Source organism: Mixophyes fleayi, chromosome 9, assembly GCF_038048845.1.
Source record: "Mixophyes fleayi isolate aMixFle1 chromosome 9, aMixFle1.hap1, whole genome shotgun sequence".
Taxonomy (NCBI): domain Eukaryota; kingdom Metazoa; phylum Chordata; class Amphibia; order Anura; family Limnodynastidae; genus Mixophyes; species Mixophyes fleayi.
This window is the reverse complement of record NC_134410.1, coordinates 108,638,057-108,657,733: the sequence shown is the minus strand read 5'-3', so window position 1 is coordinate 108,657,733 and position 19,677 is coordinate 108,638,057. Positions and strand designations below refer to the sequence as shown.

Genomic DNA, 19,677 nt, shown 5'->3' with positions numbered 1-19,677 from the left:
GGTGGCCATGAAACAGTCTTAGAAGGTCCTTTGGTTGTATTTCACTGTTCTTGGTAATGATTTATGACATAATCCCATTATTTTTCTGGACCATCCATAGTTTCCAATTAATTCATAAAATGTTGTATATAAATCCTTAATTTCCAACCAATGGCAAACACAAGACCCTTGTAATATATCACCACTGTTTCTAATAAGTCCACAAATGCTTTTACGATTTCACTTGGAAATCAAAATGGAATGTTGAATGCATTTTAAAGACAATTAAAGAGTTTCTACACGATTGCAAAATGCATGCGCAACATACTGGGGTTTCCAGTTTCAGTCTAAAAATAAATACATTTAAAAAAAATAGATGTTAAAAAGATTTGTACAATATCTAAAATAAAATATTATTATTTTGCCGGCATTCCGAATAGAAAAATGCTTTATTTAAATAAAATAATAAATCATTTTCTCTATTGGTATCCTCTGTTATTGCCATCCTGAGATGACTATAATGAAAGGAGGATTGTGATGGTACATGGATGAACCGCCATGATCTTTGTTAAATAGGCTTCAGCATCATCACCATTTATTTATATAGCACCACTGATTCCGCAGCGCTGTACATCATTCCCTGCCCCATTGGGGGTTACAGACTAAACTCCCTAACATACAGACAGATAGAGGGAGAGAGACGACAGTTAATTTTGATAGCAGTCAAATAAACTACTAGTATGTTTTTGGAGTGTGGGAGGAAACCGGAGCACCCGGAGGAAACCCACGCACACACAGGGAGAACATACAAACTCCACACAGATATGGTCATGGTTGGGAATTGAACTCATGACCCCAGCGCTGTGAGGCAGAAGTGCTAACCACTAAGCCACCGTGCTGCCTCATGCTTTGCACTTCTTCTGAATGGAAGGTAGTAATGACTACAGTGAAGACATATCCTATGACAGTAGGAGCACAGGTCGGCCTTACCTTACTCGACCAGGTATCGCCAATGCTCCAGCTTCTTAAAGGTGTCTTCCCATTCCCCCAATGGGACTTCTGAAATGAACTGCAGATCCTGCTCTCTCTTTCATTCTCCTGCACAGACTGTAATTTTACATCATGCAGCAATACCTACACACCAAGAACTTCACCTTTCTCCACCCACCTCTATTACCAGCTACTGACCTCATTCTTCTCCCACTATTCCTAGTTGCTCTTTCTCCTCCTATTCCTTCATTCTTGTTATACTTTTATTGCAGTCTAATTTTTATGATGTGCTTCTGTTTCATACTTTTTTCTCTCAATTATACCCCATTCATACTGCACCAAAATCCCGGGTTTTTGGCGGGGCGAGCTCAAACGACCCGGGTCTTGGTGCAGTATGAATGGTACAAGTGAATAATCCCGGGTCCAAAAACCTGGGATTTATGGAGGGGTAATTCCCGGGTCGCCTGCACTATGAAGCTTTCAGCCAATGAAAACTGCTCTGGTGATAACTCCCACAAATTGCCAGGGCACAGACTTGTGCAGTATGAATGGGGTCAACCCGGGAAATTCCCGGGTCCGAGGTGCAGTATGAATGGTGTTTCTGAGCTGGGACGATCCGAGCCCCTGCAAAAACCCCTCTTCAAAAACCCGGGATATTGCCGGGGCGGCAGTATGAAAGTGGTATTATTACGTTTTTTGCAAATACTTAATGCAACTTTATCTCAAATGCAAATGATATGGTCATAGTATACTAAAAGGTTTCGATTATTCAGAAATGTGCTACAATAGACCATTAGCAGCAAACAAACTGTATATGCAAAAATAGGAGGAAACCATCATTTTATAGATGAAATTATATTTCCATGTTGAAGGTTTATGACAAATAAAAATTGTTGGCTATGAAATAACATTTTAGAATTTATTTTTTATCGAGATTGCTGTACTTAATATTTATTTTTACGTTTTGACTCTACATTCAGTGGCCCCTATTAGCCATCAGGTATATGTGTAAATGCATCTTATTATATTCAGCATTAAAGAGACCTAAAATATATAGACAAGTGGTAAAATATTATTAAAATGAGACAATATGCCAGTAAAAGTAGATATAATATAAAGCTATAAAAAAAGAAAACATACAATGGTAAGTTGCGATATGAAGAAAATAAGACAAAAGTAAATAAGCTCATAGCAAGGTAAGCAAAGAACGGAGGAGGACAGTGTGATAAATGGGGAGCAGTGTGATGAAGGGGCATAGTATGATGAAGTGGGAGCAGTGTGATGAAGGGAAACCAGTGTGATGTAGGGGCACAGTGTGATGTAGGGACACAGTGTGATGAAGGGGGACAGTGTGATGAAGGGGCACAGTGTGATAAATGGGGCACAGTGTGATGTAGGGGCACAGTGTGATGTAGGGGGAGCAGTGTGATGAAGTATGAGCAGTGTAATGAAGGGGGGTCAGTGTGATGAATTGGGAGCAGTGGGATGAAGAGGCACAGTGTGATGAAGGGAGAACAGTGCAATGAAGAGGAACAGTGTGATGTAGGGGCACAGTGTGATGAGGGGAGCAGTGTGATGAAGAGGGAGCAGTGTGATCAAGTGGAAGCAGTGTGATGAAGTGGGAGCAGTATATTGACAGAGGACCAGAATGATGAAGCGAGAGCAGTGTAATGAAGGGGCACAATGTGTGATGAAGGGAGAACAGTGCGATGAAGGGGAATAGTGTGATGAAGTGGGAACAGTGTGATGAAGTAGGAGCAGTGTGATGAAGTAGGAGCAGTGTGATGAAGTAGGAGCAGTGTGATGAAGGGGGACAGTGTGATGAAGGGGGACAGTGTGATGAAGGGAGAGCAGTGTGATGAAGGGGCACAGTGTGATGAAGTAGGAGCAGTGTAATGAAGGGGGACAGTGTGATGAAGGGGCACAGTGTGATGAAGGGGCAGAGTGTGATGAAGGGAGAGCAGTGTGATGAAGGGGCACAGTGTGATGAAGGGGCACAGTGTGATGAAGGGGCACAGTGTGATGAAGTAGGAGCAGTGTAATGAAGGGGGACAGTGTGATGAAGTAGGAGCAGTGTGATGAAGGGGGACAGTGTGATGAAGGGGAACAGTGTAATGAAGTGGGACAGTGTGATGAAGTGGGACAGTGTGATAAAGGGAAAACAGTGTGATGGAGCAGAGGAACAGTGTGATGAAGAAGGGAAGCAGTGTGATAAATTTTAATAAATTAAATAATAATAAAAGTATAATTTGGAAATTTGATTGGGGAAGAGGGGGTAACATCAAAAATTCTCACACAGGGTGCTGCTAGACCTGGGTACGGCTCTGGCTGCTGTAGTCTGTATTACTTAACTAATATTTGCATTCAGCCTCCGGCAAGAAGGAAGATTCCCATTAGATTACTTTTATATTGTATTTGTGTCTGTATTTAATTGCATTTTACATGATAATTGCAACTTTCATATTTATTAATAGCACTTTCCAGACACTTTATTACAATATTGTATTGTGTAAAAATTGGGTAATGTAACTTTAGCATTTACTACTAACCCTGCTCACGTTTCCTGGCGTAAATCAAGTACATATGCTACTGTTTTCTCCTGGCGTAAACCTGGCGCATATGTTACTGCTGCAGAGCTGGATGACTCTTGGGAAATGTATTGCTACAACCCATTTTTCTGCTGTTTATTCCATAAAACTGAAAGCTCTAAAGAAATTAGACGTCTCCAAGGAGATAGTATATACAGGTCATGGAACTTGGAGGTAATACATATATTCGTGTCACTTCCATGTTATAGACTGCACAATTATATCCAACACTTGCGTATTACAGACCTTCATTGCTCTTTCTATTACCCATAATCCTTTGTTCCTTTAATTAATGCCAATAGACCTTTTCTGCACCACATTTCAGTGAACACTGTGAACCTTCTTTAAGCTGGGTAAACAAACTGTAGTGTGTACCCAGCTTTAGAGTTGCAGGCAAAAATGTATGTGAATAAAATGTGACCGCAACCCCTGGCTCACCCCCCTGCCCAGCCCTCACCTCTTTTTCCCCCCTTCATCCTTCCATAGCCCCTTTCACCTTCCTTGTTCCCATATTTCCTCCCCCACTTCCCACCCCACCAATACCCGCCGCCCACCAGTACTCATCAACCCTTTCTACTGCACAATAAAAAGCTAATTACAGAACCTTAAATTGAGAGATTTTAAAAAAGGGGAGAGGGTGAATTCAATATAATTGATTGGTCTCAGTGAAATAACCCTGTTATTTGCTATGGGTCACTGTCACAGTCCACCCTACACAGAATTATTGACATAACCTTTTATCACTGATCATACAGTATTACAGAGATGATGCCTGCCCATAATGCACTGCTGACATATGTCAGTGTATCATACTGTCAATCAGCAAAATGGCACAAACATACAATTAACTCCTACAGTGCCAACACGACCAAGTTTTTTCTTCCGTGATCAGCAGAGCAGCGTTCTCGTTCTGTCTTCTGTGTCACTGAAGAGCAGAAATCTGGTTCACATAATAGCAATTGTTTGTCAGGATATATTAAGCAAGCCTTTCATCTGGGTGATACCTCAGAGCCCGAAGCAGCCAGGGAATATGGAACATTTCCAAACCTCTGCAAGACGTTAAACGCATGATATGGCGGAGCTGTGACAGATTAACATGAAGCACTCAGGAGAGAACGATACTAAACTATTAAACCGTTAACTGAGCGCGTAACGCAGAAGCAGCAGCTGGGGTACTGCTCGGGTGACTGCTTTAATTGCTCTTGTCCAGGGCTCTGCAGAATCATATTTACCCCTCCATCATGAAAGGGGTCACTTCACAGACACTATGGAACAGTTGTCAAGGAAGACAACATGTGCTATATGGCAACTGTGCATTGTATCTAGATCAGTATGCTCTTCTCCTCTTCTTGGAAATACTCTGTACTGTATTTCTAAATGCAACTTGTTTTTTTTTCTATATTGGAGTTATTTGAGAATTTAATTGTCATGAATATTCATTTCTCAAATATCTCCACCCTACATGATATAGAATTTAATTACTCTACTTACATTATTGTCCACCAATCCTGTACTGAAGTAGTTTCACCCAAAACTACGTAACAGCACCACCCAGTGGCCAAATTATTACGGTAAATGGGTGAATTTTGATTTACATGCACAATTATGACACCACTTTATCAAAGCCAGGCCTCTGTTGCGTCATGGAAATATGTAGTGAATTACTGGAGTGCTATAAATTTAATCACTGTGGAGGTCATCTACAGTGTGCAAAATGTTCGCTGCGCAGTGAAAAATCAGCTTTGGACTCGCAATGCTCCTCAAATTGCAAAACTGCACCATTAAGGCGCAGGGGTTTGTGGGACAATATGGCAGTATTTGCAAAGGGACAGAGGTTTGCACTGGTTGAGGGGGAGAGTGTGCTGGTGCTCAAGCTGCAAAGCCTGGAACCTGGTGAGTGATCCATTGGTTCTGTAGACTGACACTGGGTAACTTTCCCTAAAATAATAAAAAGAAAATAAAAATGAACATATAACTAAAGTATAATGCAATTGTACTAGGAAAGAGTAAAATGTTGATGGTAGGGGTACTACAAGACAACACCTTTCCCTTTTAAGGGCATCTCATCTCAGAGTGCCACGCACAGCGTAAAGGAGCCTTTGAATGAATCCCTCCTAATGTCATTATAATCTACAATAGAAAATTAATTTTCCACTATGCAACACAAGAACTAACAGTTATTAAAGAACAATATAACTGGATTGTTGGGCAGAATTCCCAGATGGCCAAATGCAGACATATTTGCTTTGTGCCTTAACCGTGACTAAAAGCATTGTCCTTTCCAGGTTTGTGTATTAGAGAGAGCTCATTATTAAAGTGGGCGCAATGTACAAACCAATAGGCTAGGCACGGATCTGACGGAATCCTGTGGCGTCACACTAGTGACATCATAGAAGATATCTCTCAGTAAAGGGAACCCAGGGAGCTGTAGGGATCTGCCTCAGATCTCCCCTGCCTTTCAGCACCGATATATGCAGTGTAACTTAGATCAGCGACTGACACGTCACTTGCCAATGAATCTATCAATAGAGTAGATTTAAGATAGGCTTCATGGTTCAATAAATAATTATTAAAAAGAACGGACGACATAAATGATCCTTGTTTTAGGCTACACAACAACATCATACCTTGATTAAATTATTCATATCAGGTGTCGTTATACTCAGGAGAACAAGTTGATTAATTTCTGGAGTAACTTTTTAAGGTGGCACTAAAAATAGGAAACTTTTTTTTTTTTAAATAATTTTTCCCTTTTTGTGCCTGTAAAAAAACAAACTAAAAAAGATATTTACTACATTAAGCTACTAAAATAAAGTTTATCTGTCCCAAAACAAACAATGTGAAGTTCCCTAAACTACATCATCACCATTTATTTATATAGCGCCACTGATTCTGCAGCGCTGTACAGAGAACTCATTCACATCAGTCCCTGCCCCATTGGAGCTTACAGTCTAAATTCCCTAACATACACACATACAGAGATAAAGACTAGGGTCAATTTTGATAGCAGCCAATTAACCTACCAGTATGTTTTTGGAGTGTGGGAGGAAACCGGAGCACCCGGAGGAAACCCACGCAAACACAGGAAGAACATACAAGCTCCACACAGATAAGGCCATGGTCGGGAATTGAACTCATGACTCCAGCGCTGTGAGGCAGAAGTGCTAACCACTGATCCACCGTGCTACATAAAGTTATTCTCGGTTTAACTGATACAAAACTGTGAAATGTGCATTAATCAAGAAAGTATAAATTGCCACAAAGGAGTTAATAAAATAATTATTGGGAATACAAAGAAGGATTATTTAGGTAACAGGGCAGGATAATTGAAATGAATGTATATGCCGGATTGTGTGCTGACTGAATACTGTGAAGACTATATTATAAAGCTCTAGACAGTAAATGAACATTGACAATGGAAAAACACATTTTAAATTTATTTCATTTTCCATTACACTTCAAGTAGTGTTCAGCTCTGGTATCAAATATTTGGATACACACTTGGATAGTAAATGGATAAAACGCAACCAAAGTTTCTTTGAGGGGAGAAAGGCGGAACCAGTATGGAGGCCTGCGAAATTAGCAAGAGGGAAGTAGCACAATGCTCATCTAAAATGCTCATCTGAGCCTCACTCTGACGAAGACAGCTGCTGGGAGTTGACATTAGCAAGTAGCAGACAGCTTCTGTTGCTCAGATATTTTAATAGTGTCAAAAATCTATTTATATAATGGAGTCCGCCTGTTGTTGGTCAACGCTCTACGGACGGCTCCCTGCTTTGCCTACTAGTTTCCACTCACTGACTCGCATACTAACCAGCACTGCTTTGTATACTAGCCACCAGACTACACGACTGCTTTGTACATTGTCTTCCAGATTTCAGGCCATACTAGCCACCAGATTGCAGAGTTATGTGCACACTAACCACCCGATTACAGAACTGCTTTGTATACTAGCAACTAGATGTATGGTCTGCTCTGCATGCTAGTCAGCCACAGGATTGTAGAATGGCTTTGTATACTAGCCATTATACTGGAGGTCTGCTTTGCAAAGTAGCCACCAAATTAGAGGTTTGTTTGGCCTTATAGCCACCATATTAAGTGACTGCTATTGACCAGAACTTCACGGACATGTATGCCTTGTATAAATGCCACAAGATTGCAGGTCTGATAAGGTTTGCTCATACTTGCTTACTTTTTAAATCTGTACTCCGGGAGATCGGAGTACAGATCATGTGACAGTGGGTAGGAGGGGGCGTGATGACGTAATTACATGACTATAGCCCCGCCCCTACCATACAATACAGAGATTTAAGGTATTGAATGCCGGGGGGGCTTAATGGCACGATTAAGCCCTGCCTCAATGATGTGAATTTCTGCGTTTTACAGGGTCCAGGAGATTTGCCTACTCTTCCGGGAGGACTCTACGAAATTTGGGAGTCTCCCGGAAATTCCCGGAGAGTAGGCAAGTATGGGTTTGCTTTATATATTAGATACTAGTGCCCAGTTTGCCAAGCTTTCCATCGTAGCCACAAAATTTGATGTATGCTTTCTACAACACTTTGCAACGACTTAGTTCAAAACAAGGAAGTAGGAAAGTAAAGTAAAGCATTTTTTTTTTTTCATGGCAACTCTTGTGGTCATCCGCCAGCTAGTTATAGCGATGTGCCCCTTATTTTCCGTTCGCATCCTTCTGGACACAGAGCCAGGACACTTTCTCTCCATGTTCACAGAAGGTGGAGCTACAGCTGTTTCCACCAAAACGGCGACGACAATGACAGCTGAACACACTGGGTCCAGCAGCTCAACTGAGATAGTTTTCAGTAGACCTTCACAACAATCCTGTTCTTGGTGTGGTGACATCCTCGGTGCTACACAAATACTTCATTGTTTTATATTTATGGGGAGATAATTATGTGGGAGGAAGTATACAGAGCTGATCTAAATCTAATAAAAATGTATTAAATGTTGAACTTGATGGACCAGTGTTTTTTTGAACCTTAATATGTAACAAATAATATCATGCCTCAGGTGAAATATTTATATAATCAATGTGATGATGCATTTCAGGTGGTCTCCCTGGCTCTTTCATTTAAGTATTTTTTCCGAACGCTGAACACAGCAATTACAGGTGATTTCCACAAGGGGTCATGCAGAGTTAGTAAACTGGCGTAAGATTTTCAAAAGGTTACTAAAAGTCAGACTTTATTGACGATCATAATGAAGTGACTCATTAAGGCCTTCTTGGCCACCAAAGTAACCCGGAAAATCAATTAGCTTCAATATTCAGGTTTGCAGATCCCCCTGAAGAGCTGCATGACGAAGAGTAAAAATGTATAAAAACTGAGGTTGAATTTAGATTTCATATATGTGGCCAGATTTAGAGTTGGAAGGGAGCACATTCTAGCTCAACTCTAAATGGCAGTGTAGAGATAAATCTGCACAGTAGTTGTGTGCTACATATAAAAGCAGCCAGAATTTTCCCTGCATCCAAAAAATGCATTTGCACCCATTAGCTGGATTAGCTCTTAGCTCTAAATGTGGCCCTTTGGAGAGGAGCTTGTTGCTGACTCAGCAGGCACTGATTGGGACCGTTGGGGAAGGAGATGAAGACATAGGAGAGCAGGATACTGGGGTGAGTCACAGAATATGGGGTAGAAGAAGCACCAGGGAGGTTACAAACACCCCAATATACAGTATAGGCAAGGTTGGCTGACATTGGTGATGTCCATTCAAAGTATAATTGCTGCAGTAGGATACCTCCACTACCAAGCAGGGGATTGACTGCTCCAGTAAATATGGAAAAAGGAGTGTAGTGAAAGCCAGACTGGTGCGTGTGGTCGGGATATAATGAGGAGGATAGATAGTGCAATCTGTCATCAGGACACTGAATGTTAAACAGCTTGCTGTCTTACTCTATCTCATATGTGGTAACAAATGCTAGGAGCCTTCCTAACAAAGTAGGTGAACTAGAATTAATAATGTAGGAAGAGAATTATGAAATAGTGGCTGTAACTTGGCTGGCCGACAGTCAACTGGACAATGACTTTGGAAGGATGTAGCATGTTCAGGAAGGATAGGAACTATAAGAAAGGGTGGGGATTGGTTATTTTTAAGAAAACAATTTAAGACCTTCCCAGTTTGATATTTGTGAATATTATGACATTGTAGAGTCCTTAAGGGTAGATTTATATGGAGAAAAAGACACCATTAAAATACTGTTTGGGGTTTGTTACAAGCTAAATAAAAAATAATGGGGTAGTTACACTAGGGGGTATATTTACTAAACTGCGGGTTTGAAAAAGTGGAGATGTTGCCTATAGCAACCAATCAGATTCTAGCTTTCATTTATTTAGTGCATTTGACAAAATGACAGCTAGAATCTGATGGGTTGCTATAGGCAACATCTCCACTTTTTCAAACCCACAGTTTAGTAAATATACCTCTAGAAGTTCTGACAAAGGAAGCTGACTTTTATCTAATTTACCAGCTAAAATGGGGAGTTCTGCTGGTTTTTGAACTATCTAATCAAACATATATTATAAATGTACAGGTGATATTTAGGGAATAGTGATCACAACATGGTAACCTGTGACATTTTACTTTGATAAAACATTTTTTAAGGGAGCTACAAAAACTATGAATTTATTGAAGCTGGGAAAGTGTACTCAAACAAAAACAGGGAGACCAAATAGGATTTTTCTAAATAAATGCTGCTACAAGTACACACACAATAGGTCAACAAAATATCTAAAAATACAAAGCAACGGACGGGGATTTCTAGGAATGTATTGGGGATGATAAGGGAAAAGGCAGGAGCATTGTTAAAACTTTAAGGGATTAAACAATTTTGAAAAATAATTGTACAAGATAAAATAGAAAGGTGATATTTTAAATATATCTGTTTGATGCCTAATTAAAAAGGAGGAAACAATGGGTTGTGTAACTATAGCCTTTACACAACTTTAAGGGCCTGATTCATTAAGGAACGTAAATGTCGATACGTGCCGCATTTTGCGTAAAATCGCTCTGCGCATTCCCAGAAAAGAACCATGCTCCAAAGAACGCAGCAACGTCCATTTTATCTTGGAGTGCAAAGGACACTTATGACAGCCTACGATTTCATGGGAGGAAAAGGGAGGGGACTGGAGGTATGCACGTAGTCAATGTACAGTAAGGGCATGCCAAGCTCAATATGTTCATTTTCGTTTTGTTTGCCTTAATGAATCAGGGCATAAATGTCTATTTTCTAATACAGGAAGAGATGCAGTTATGTATAAACAGGGTTAAGGCAGATAAAGCACCTAGCCTATCTTGCATTCACCCATGTGTGCTAAAGTAACTAAGTTCAGTTATTGATGGAGCGCTATTCCTTAGAGGTATGGACTGCCTTATAACCAGGTCAGTGCCACAAGACTGATGAAAAGCAGATGTGATTCCAGTCTTTAAAAGGAATGAAATCAGAACCAGGAAGTTATAGACATGTGAACATGAACTCAGTTGTGGGTAAATTATTTGAAGGAATTATGAGATGCAATACATATACAAATCTGAAATATATTATAGAAAATCATTTGGTATCAGCACAAATATGATGATGATGATTTTCATGAGGAAATATGTTTGAAACTGGATCTTGGTAGTGTAATTTATGTGATAAATTTGGATTTTGCAAAAGTGTTCAATACTTTGTTTCCCATAATAGTCTGGTACATAAGATTAGAGTACTAGGTCTTGGTGGGAAAAATATAAACGTGGGTAGAGAATTGGCTGAAGGATAGAAAAGAAAGGAAAGTTAAATAGGGAACACATTCATATTTGGCTAAAATTGTTAGTGGTTATGGGGAAAATGCACATGGTACAAACAAAGAATTATCATTGGGTGAGTCACTAGTTGACCCAAATCTTCAACATGATGTACAGTTTTGGACATCTCACTGTAATGAGGACTTAATACAACTCAAGAGAGCTCAGAGGCGTGCAAGCTCATTAGTTAAGGGAGTCTAAGGCAGTGGTTCCCTAACTTTTTCAGTTTGTGGACGCCTTAGAGCCACCATACTTTTTTCAAGGCACCCCTTCAAAATAATTACAGAGCAGTCCCGTTTTATAAGTAGTTGGGTCAAAATAACGTAATAAGTATTTAGGTCAGGACAGAAATACTTAGTAAGTTGTTTGCAGAAATAATACACATATATCCAAGGGAAAATATTTTTATATATTTTTTTCAATTTTATTTCTGTCAAAGAATAATTTACATCTAATAATAAGAGGAATAAGATCAAACAAAATAAAGCAACAACATGTACAAAAGGCATCACACTGTGCCCCTTCATCCTCACACACTGTGCCCCTTCATCCTCGCACTCTGTGTCTGTGCCCTCCTTCATCCTCGCACTCTGTGCCCTCCTTCATCCTGGCACTCTGTGCCCTCCTTCATCCTCACACTCTGTGCTCTCCTTCATCCTCACACTCTGTGCCCTCCTTCATCCTCGCACTCTGTGCCCTCCTTCATCCTCACACTCTGTGCCCTCCTTCATCCTCACACTCTGTGCCCTCCTTCATCCTCACACTCTGTGCCCTCCTTCATCCTCACACTCTGTGCTCTCCTTCATCCACACACTCTGTGCCCTCCTTCATCCTCACACTCTGTGCCCTCCTTCATCCTCACACTCTGTGCCCTCCTTCATCCTCACACTCTGTGCCCTCCTTCATCCTCACACTCTGTGCTCTCCTTCATCCACACACTCTGTGCCCTCCTTCAACCTCACACTCTGTGCCCTCCTTCATCCTCGCACTCTGTGCCCTCCTTCATCCTCACACTCTGTGCCCTCCTTCATCCTCGCACTCTGTGCCCTCCTTCATCCTCGCACTCTGTGCCCTCCTTCATCCTCACACACTGTGCCCCTTCATCCTCACACTCTGTGCCCTCCTTCATCCTCACACTCTGTGCCCTCCTTCATCCTGGCACTCTGTGCCTCCGTCATCCACACACTCTGTGCCCTCCTTCATCCTCACACTCTGTGCCCTCCTTCATCCTCGCACTCTGTGCCCTCCTTCATCCTCACACTCTGTGCCCTCCTTCATCCTCGCACTCTGTGCCCTCCTTCATCCTCACACTCTGTGCCCTCCTTCATCCTCACACTCTGTGCCCTCCTTCATCCTCGCACTCTGTGCCCTCCTTCATCCTCACACTCTGTGCCCTCCTTCATCCTCGCACTCTGTGCCCTCCTTCATCCTCACACTCTGTGCCCTCCTTCATCCTCGCACTCTGTGCCCTCCTTCATCCTGGCACTCTGTGCCCTCCTTCATCCTCACAATCTGTGCTCTCCTTCATCCTCACACTCTGTGCCCTCCTTCATCCTCACACTCTGTGCCCTCCTTCATCCTCGCACTCTGTGCCCTCCTTCATCCTCACACTCTGTGCCCTCCTTCATCCTCGCACTCTGTGCCCCTTCATCCTCATAATCTGTGCTCTCCTTCATCCTCACACTCTGTGCCCTTTTTTATTTTCACACTCTGTGCCCTCCTTCATCCTCACACTCTGTGCCCTCCTTCATCCTCACACTCTGTGCCCTCCTTCATCCTCACACTCTGTGCCCTCCTTCATTCTCACACTCTGTGCCCTCCTTCATCCTCACACTCTGTGCTCTCCTTCATCCTCACACTCTGTGCCCTCCTTCATCCTCACACTCTGTGCCCTCCTTCATCCTCACACTCTGTGCCCTTCTTCATCCTCACACTCTGTGCCCTCCTTCATTCTCTTGCCCCTCCATTGCTGTTTCCTATCACCATTTTCCCTCCGTTTCTTTACTTACCATAGTTGGCCTTCTATCATCTATGTCTTCTTACCAATCCGGCGGCGCCTGGGACTCAGCACCCTCCTCTCTCCCGCCGCTGCTCACAGAATATGTCAGACGTGATGACGTCACGGGTCCCGGGCCCCGTCGGATTGGTAAGTTTTTTCCCCCCTGGCCACGACACCCCTGTGAGTGCGCCGTGGCACCCCTGGGAGCTGCACCGCACACTTTGGGAACCACTGATTTAAAGGTTAAATGATAAATGCCGGTTAGAAAAATAAGTTTATCTATTTTGGAGACAATATATAAAAGTATATCCAAGGTTAATACAACAAATTGTATCATATATCAAGGATGATCATTTGTGAATAATGGAAGAAAGACCACCAGTATTGGAAGGGGTTCTCTACTGTAAAGGTGGTTAAGTTGTGAAATTCTTTACAGCATGAGGTGGAGATGGAAAATTCAAGAGATTAAAAAAATGTGGATGTCTGTCTTACAAGAAAATGTATCTTTAGCTTATTACAAGTGGAGGACATTATGGGGATAACTGATCCAGGTAATTTATACATTTGATATTTTTGGGGTAAAGAAGGATTCAAACCCCCCTCACCCCCACCCTAACCATTCATCCATACTTGGCTACTCTCCCGGAATCCCCGGGAGGGTCCCGAATTTTAGGGAGTCCTCATGGACTCCCGGAAGAGTAGGCAAAGCTCCTGCATTTGCCAAAATTCACGGCAGTGAATGGAGGGGGCGGGGCTTAACAATGGCATTAAGCTCCCCCTCCCCCCTTCAATGCCGTGAATTCCGGCTTTTTATAGTGGGGGCGGTGCTATGGTGACGGATCTTCCGCTCCCGGGGGAGAAATCTTAAAAGTTGGCATGTATGCATTTATCTGAACCTCCTTCCTCTTTTGGTTCTGGAAAAGACATTCCCTCTTGTGCTGTATTGGGCACTCTTGTGGTCATCCACTAGCTAGGACTAGCTATGTCTCCCTTATTTTTCTTTCGCATCCTGCTTGCTGCTGGACACAAACCAGGACACTTTCTCTCAATGTTCACAGACGGTGGAGCTACAGCTGTTTCCACCAAAACGGCGACGACAATGACAGCTGAACACACTGGGTCCAGCAGCTCAACTGAGATGGTTTTCAGTAGACCTTCAAAACAATCCTGTTCTTGGTGTGGTGACCCTCCTCGGTGCTACACAAATACTTCATTGTTTTATATTTATGGGGAGATAATTATGTGGGAGGAAGTATACAGAGCTGATCGAATTCTAATAAAAATGTATTAAATGTTGAACTTGGTGGACTAGTGTTTTTTTCAACCTTAATATGTAACAAATAATTTGGGTGAAATATTGATATGATCAATGTGATATTGCATTTCTGGTGGTCTCTCTGGCTCTTTCATTTAAGTATTGTTTCCAAGCGCTGAACATGGCAATTACAGGTGATTTCCACAAGGGGTCAGGCTACTGAAAGTCAACCTTTATTAGCAATTATAATGAAGAGACTCTTTGAGGCCTATTTTGGCTACCAAAATGACCCACTTAATTTTCCAGGCTTGCAGATCTCCCCGAAGAGATGCATGATGAAGAGTAAAAATGTTACAAAATGTACAAAAAATTAAGTTGAGGTTGAACCGTTTGCATCCTTTCAACCTTACTAATGATATAAAAAGTCCATCTACTACTTTGGGACCACTCCATCTCCAAGGTGCAAAATGGAGTATCATTGAAAGTAAAGGAAGTGACCCAATCTCTGTTATTCCCGAGGTAGTGGGCAATAAAGTATCACAAAACAGGAAACCTTTCCATAAATGCCCCTAATCTACCCCTTTATGTCATTTAAATAGTTTCACCCCACTTTGTATTAGAATGGGGATGAAAAAATATTTACACTTTGGGCCTTAGTCATTAAAGAGAGCAATGCAAGAAAAGGAGTACGTTTTCTCCGGGACAAACCATGTTACAATGCAGGGGGTACAATTTTTTTTTATTTTGCACATAACTTAAATACTGGCAGTTTTTTCATCCAGCACACACATAATTGATAGCTATATTTTTACACTGGAATTTAAAGTTGATCTAGGACATGTCCTTCCCCAACTATAAATCTGTCATCACATTTTAAATTTACCCCCCCCCCCCCCTCCAATGCAACATGGTTTTGCCCAGGTGCAAAGTTACTCTTTTTTATGCTTTGCTCTCCTTCATGACTCAGGCCCTTTGTGTCTGATCCACACTCAGCGACTATACAAAAATGAACTGCCGAACTCCTCATCGGATGGAATAAAGTTTTGCACCCAGCAGATTCTGCAATCTTGGTTTGCAGATCTGTGCACTTCCCTGTAAAACAGGTGGATTCGTACAAAAGAAAATACACTGCACTTTTATACAATCAGACACCAACCTTGTGGCCCGATTTAGAATTAAAGCAAAATCCATTTGCACCAAGTAAAAATGTGACTTGGCTAATCTCTGTCACACTGCGCAACTATAACTAACATACTGGGCCTGAGTCATTAAGGAGAGTAAAGCATAAAAAAAGAGTAACTTTGCACCTGGGCTAAACTATGTTGCATTGGAGGGGGAGGTAAATTGAAAATGTTTGGACAGATTTATAGTTGGGGTAGGGCATGTCCTAGATCAATTTTAAATTTCAATGTAAAAATAAAGCTATCATGTATTTGTGTGCTACATGAAAAAACAGCCAGTATTTATTTCATGTGCAAAATAATAAACTTATTTGCACCCCTTGCGTGGCAACATGGTTTGCCCCGGAGAAGAGTTACTCCTTTTATTTGCCTTACTTTCCTTAATGACTCAGGCCCACTGAGTTGAGTTTATCTTATACCTGCGCACAGTTGCTCTTGGAGCAGCGTGTAAATTCAATACAGTAAGGGCATAGAGATGCAAGTAACCAGAGATGCGACTGATTTTACACATCTTTAAGATCATTTAGCAGATTTAATGCTGATGGTAGTTTTCACCAGGCACATCAGTGGCAAAGCTACCATTGGTGCAGCAGATGTGGTGCACTGGGGTCCATGGAGATAATGGGGCCCACTACACGTGGAACTAGCAAGTTGTGGGCCCCGGTTCCCTCCTCCCTGCTTCCCTACACCGGGGCCCACATCTCACTAGTTCTGCCTCTGAGGCATATACCACACTAGATTTAAAATTGTACGTATCTAAAGATGGATGTAACTCAAGGTACAGCTGGAGAAACATAAGTGTTTGGACGCATATTTGCGTTTACACAAAAGTCGCAAATTTTCTTTAGATCAAAATGAGGCCATAGGGTCTGTTTTTGTAACAAATATTAAATGACATTCTTACTTTGTCCACTGGAATGGTATGAGGGTATAGTATATACAAGTCACAGGACTAGCAATTTCACACAAGCATGTGTTACCAGAGACAGAAAAGGAAATTGGTTTCTTGAAAGCTAAATGTAGTTCCTGAGGGTTTTGTGTTGCTGATTTTTTTTTTGATTTTTTTTTTTAAGATGTTTAAAATACTTCTGTCTTACATGCCCATTTATGGGACTATAAAACAACAACTATAGTCCTTTTGAGTTCTGTTTGCCACAATCAAAACCTTCTGTTGTACATACTACAATGTATTAACCTGTATCTATTATTGCAGTGGGTAGAACTGGAGTGTGACACACAACGCTTTCATGACAACTAATACTATCTATTTTGTCAAGTAGCTTTTGTGACTGGTGTCCTATTGTACTGCATAAAATATGGGACACACTTACTTGCATGGTGCTATGTTCATACATGATACTATAAAATACTGAGAGCGACTTATTGAGTCATATCATATCTGCAAGATGTATGTCATATATATATATATTTCACATATGTCTATAATATAGACCATACTTGCCTACTCTCCTAGAATTCCCAGGAGGTTCCCGAATTTCGGGGAGTCCTCCTAGACTCCCGGAATAGTAGGCAAACCTCCTGGATTCACCAAAATTCACGGCATTGAATGGCGGGGGTGGGGCTTAATCGCTTAATCTCCTACCCCCTGTCACGTGACAAATGGTACCTAGCACTGATTGGAGTTTAGCGCTGGCCATTCACCAGTCAGGAGTGAGTCGGGATCTCCCATTATTCTGATTGGTAAATGACCAGTGCTGTCTACCAATCAAAGTGTTGACAAAGAGAACCCAGCCTGTGGGGAAAATATCTTAAGATATGAGGACCACATTTGCCAGAGGAACTTGGCTGTAAGAGTTGCCAGTAATACCCAAACTTCAACAACAGAAAGTATTTACCATCACTGACTCAGCTCTATTCATAAACTATAAATTCCATGAAATGCATATTTATGTATAAAGTGCAAAATGCCATCCCCGGAATGGCAAAGCAAAAACGAATTCCAAGATTGTGTCGATGGAAGTTTTCCCAACAACCTGCTGCGAAATTTGGTTTGAGATAAAGTTTACTGCAAATTCGCTCTTCTCTATAACGGAGTTCTTAATCTTCCACCACGTTACTGTGAAAACCCTTCCCACCTCCAGTAAATTAGTATGGATCTCCTGCCTGGGATACCTGCCACTGTTCTATAGTTTCCTGATTGGACAAAGGCTACGGTAATCCAATCAGGAGTCTGCAGTGTATATCTAACAGCATGTCGTATCCTCCAGTGCTTGTAGATCATTATAGAGGAAAGGGCCCAGGTAAAGTCACCAGTACCCAACAGGCTGCATTGAGCAACCAGCAGGTGGATTAGGGAAGTGAACACCTCAGTAGTACAGACAGTTGTGTGGAAGGTACAACCTTCCTTTGAAAGCTCCTTTTTGTTAGTAATTCCAATAAACCAATAACTTTTACTGAACAGTAATAGAAAAATAAAGCAAAAACAAGCTCTGCTTTAAACATGTGGTAAATTATCTTGCTAAAATTGGCAACAAATGGAACATGTTTTGAGTCTAATATTTCATTTCTTATATATCTCAGAGATGTTAAAAAAAGATTGGGTCGTTCCAGGCAAGAATTAAAATGTTTCTGTGTGGGAATGCTGAAGATGGAAAATTAATCTTTTATCAGATTATGTGGAATTATACAGCCGGACTGTGTGTGGCAGAAGTAAAATTCCATTTTGAAGTACTCGTGTTGTCCAAAAGATAGCAGCAGCGTCCGACGAAAGTGAGGTGACATGTTCTCTGCTCCGTTAGGGGCTGGGGATGGTGACAACTGCTTCCACGGTCAATAACGTGGACTATACTTGCAGATTTCACAGAGATGCTTCTCTCAATAACAATGTACAGATCAGCCTCAGGCTTACCCATAGATGTGACCTTTTACGTGAGTGAGGAAACCAGACAAACGTGTCAAGAAAAGCTAAAGAATTCAGTCTAGTAAATGAGAGGAGGGAGGATGGGTCGATAATCTTGCAGTGAACAGTGTTTCCCTGCAGACGTTTACAGTGCATAGTAATGAACTGTATTAGACAGGGTGATATTTAGGATACAGGTTTATATGGTAACTGAGGAGGATGCAATGACATATAGGGCAGGGAATTTTGCATTATATACAGAAACTGTGAACCTATAAATTGATTGAGCAACTGTTGTTTGAGAGGCGTGTCTGGTATCAGTAGCTGATGGGTAGAGCTGGTCCTCTATTGCCATTTGAAGGTTCCTGGGGTACCTCTTGGTAAGTTAGCTCGCAATTTAAAAACACATAAATGTGCGACTCAATATAGGAACTCTCATTGTTTAGAGTTAGGACCACTCTTTTAGCAGAAGCGCCTTGGCGGGCCGGGTGGTTTATCGTACATTTGCAAATGTGTGCAACTGAGGTTTCTGCATTTTGCGTACAACTAGAATAGCAGCTCTTTTATTGGTTCACAGCCGTGTGCTGGGGTTTCACTGTAATTTTGCATTATATGTCAGCAGGGCCGGTGCTAGGGTCCTTGGCGCCCAAGGCACATTTTCTAAATCGGCGCCCCCCCGCCCCGCTCTCCCTTACCTTAACTTACCTCCTCTCTGCTCCGTCTGCTCCCCTCCACTCACTGACACTGTTGGGCCGTGATGATGATGTCACGCCCGACAGTCAGTGAGTGGAGGGGAGGAGACGGAGCAGAGAGGCGGCGGTGGTGATGATCAATAGTCCCTCCCCCCCCCCTCCCTGTGGATGTATCTGAAGCTGTGCGACGGCCGTGAAAGGTATGGTCAGCGGTCGCCGCACAGTTTTAAAGAAATTTTTAATCTGTGGCGCCCTCCAGAGCCTAACCTTGCCTAATGGGAGCGCCGGGCCTGTATGTCAGAAGGACTGGTGTGCTGCTGTTCAACTTTG

At 41.9% G+C, this 19,677-nt stretch overlaps 1 protein-coding gene across 2 annotated transcripts in view; it reads right to left on the bottom strand.

Moving 5' to 3' along the window:
* Positions 1 to 19,677, bottom strand: part of AVPR2 (arginine vasopressin receptor 2) — an 87,018-nt gene that overhangs the window by 21,213 nt on the left and 46,128 nt on the right. The window contains exon 1 of one of the 2 annotated variants that reach the window (XM_075186063.1): positions 970 to 1,088. The exons of the other annotated variant lie outside the window; for it this stretch is intronic. The gene's annotated coding sequence lies outside the window, so the exon portion shown is untranslated. Of the gene's footprint in view, positions 1 to 969; positions 1,089 to 19,677 lie in introns of those variants that run through there. 2 annotated transcript variants of the gene reach the window in all.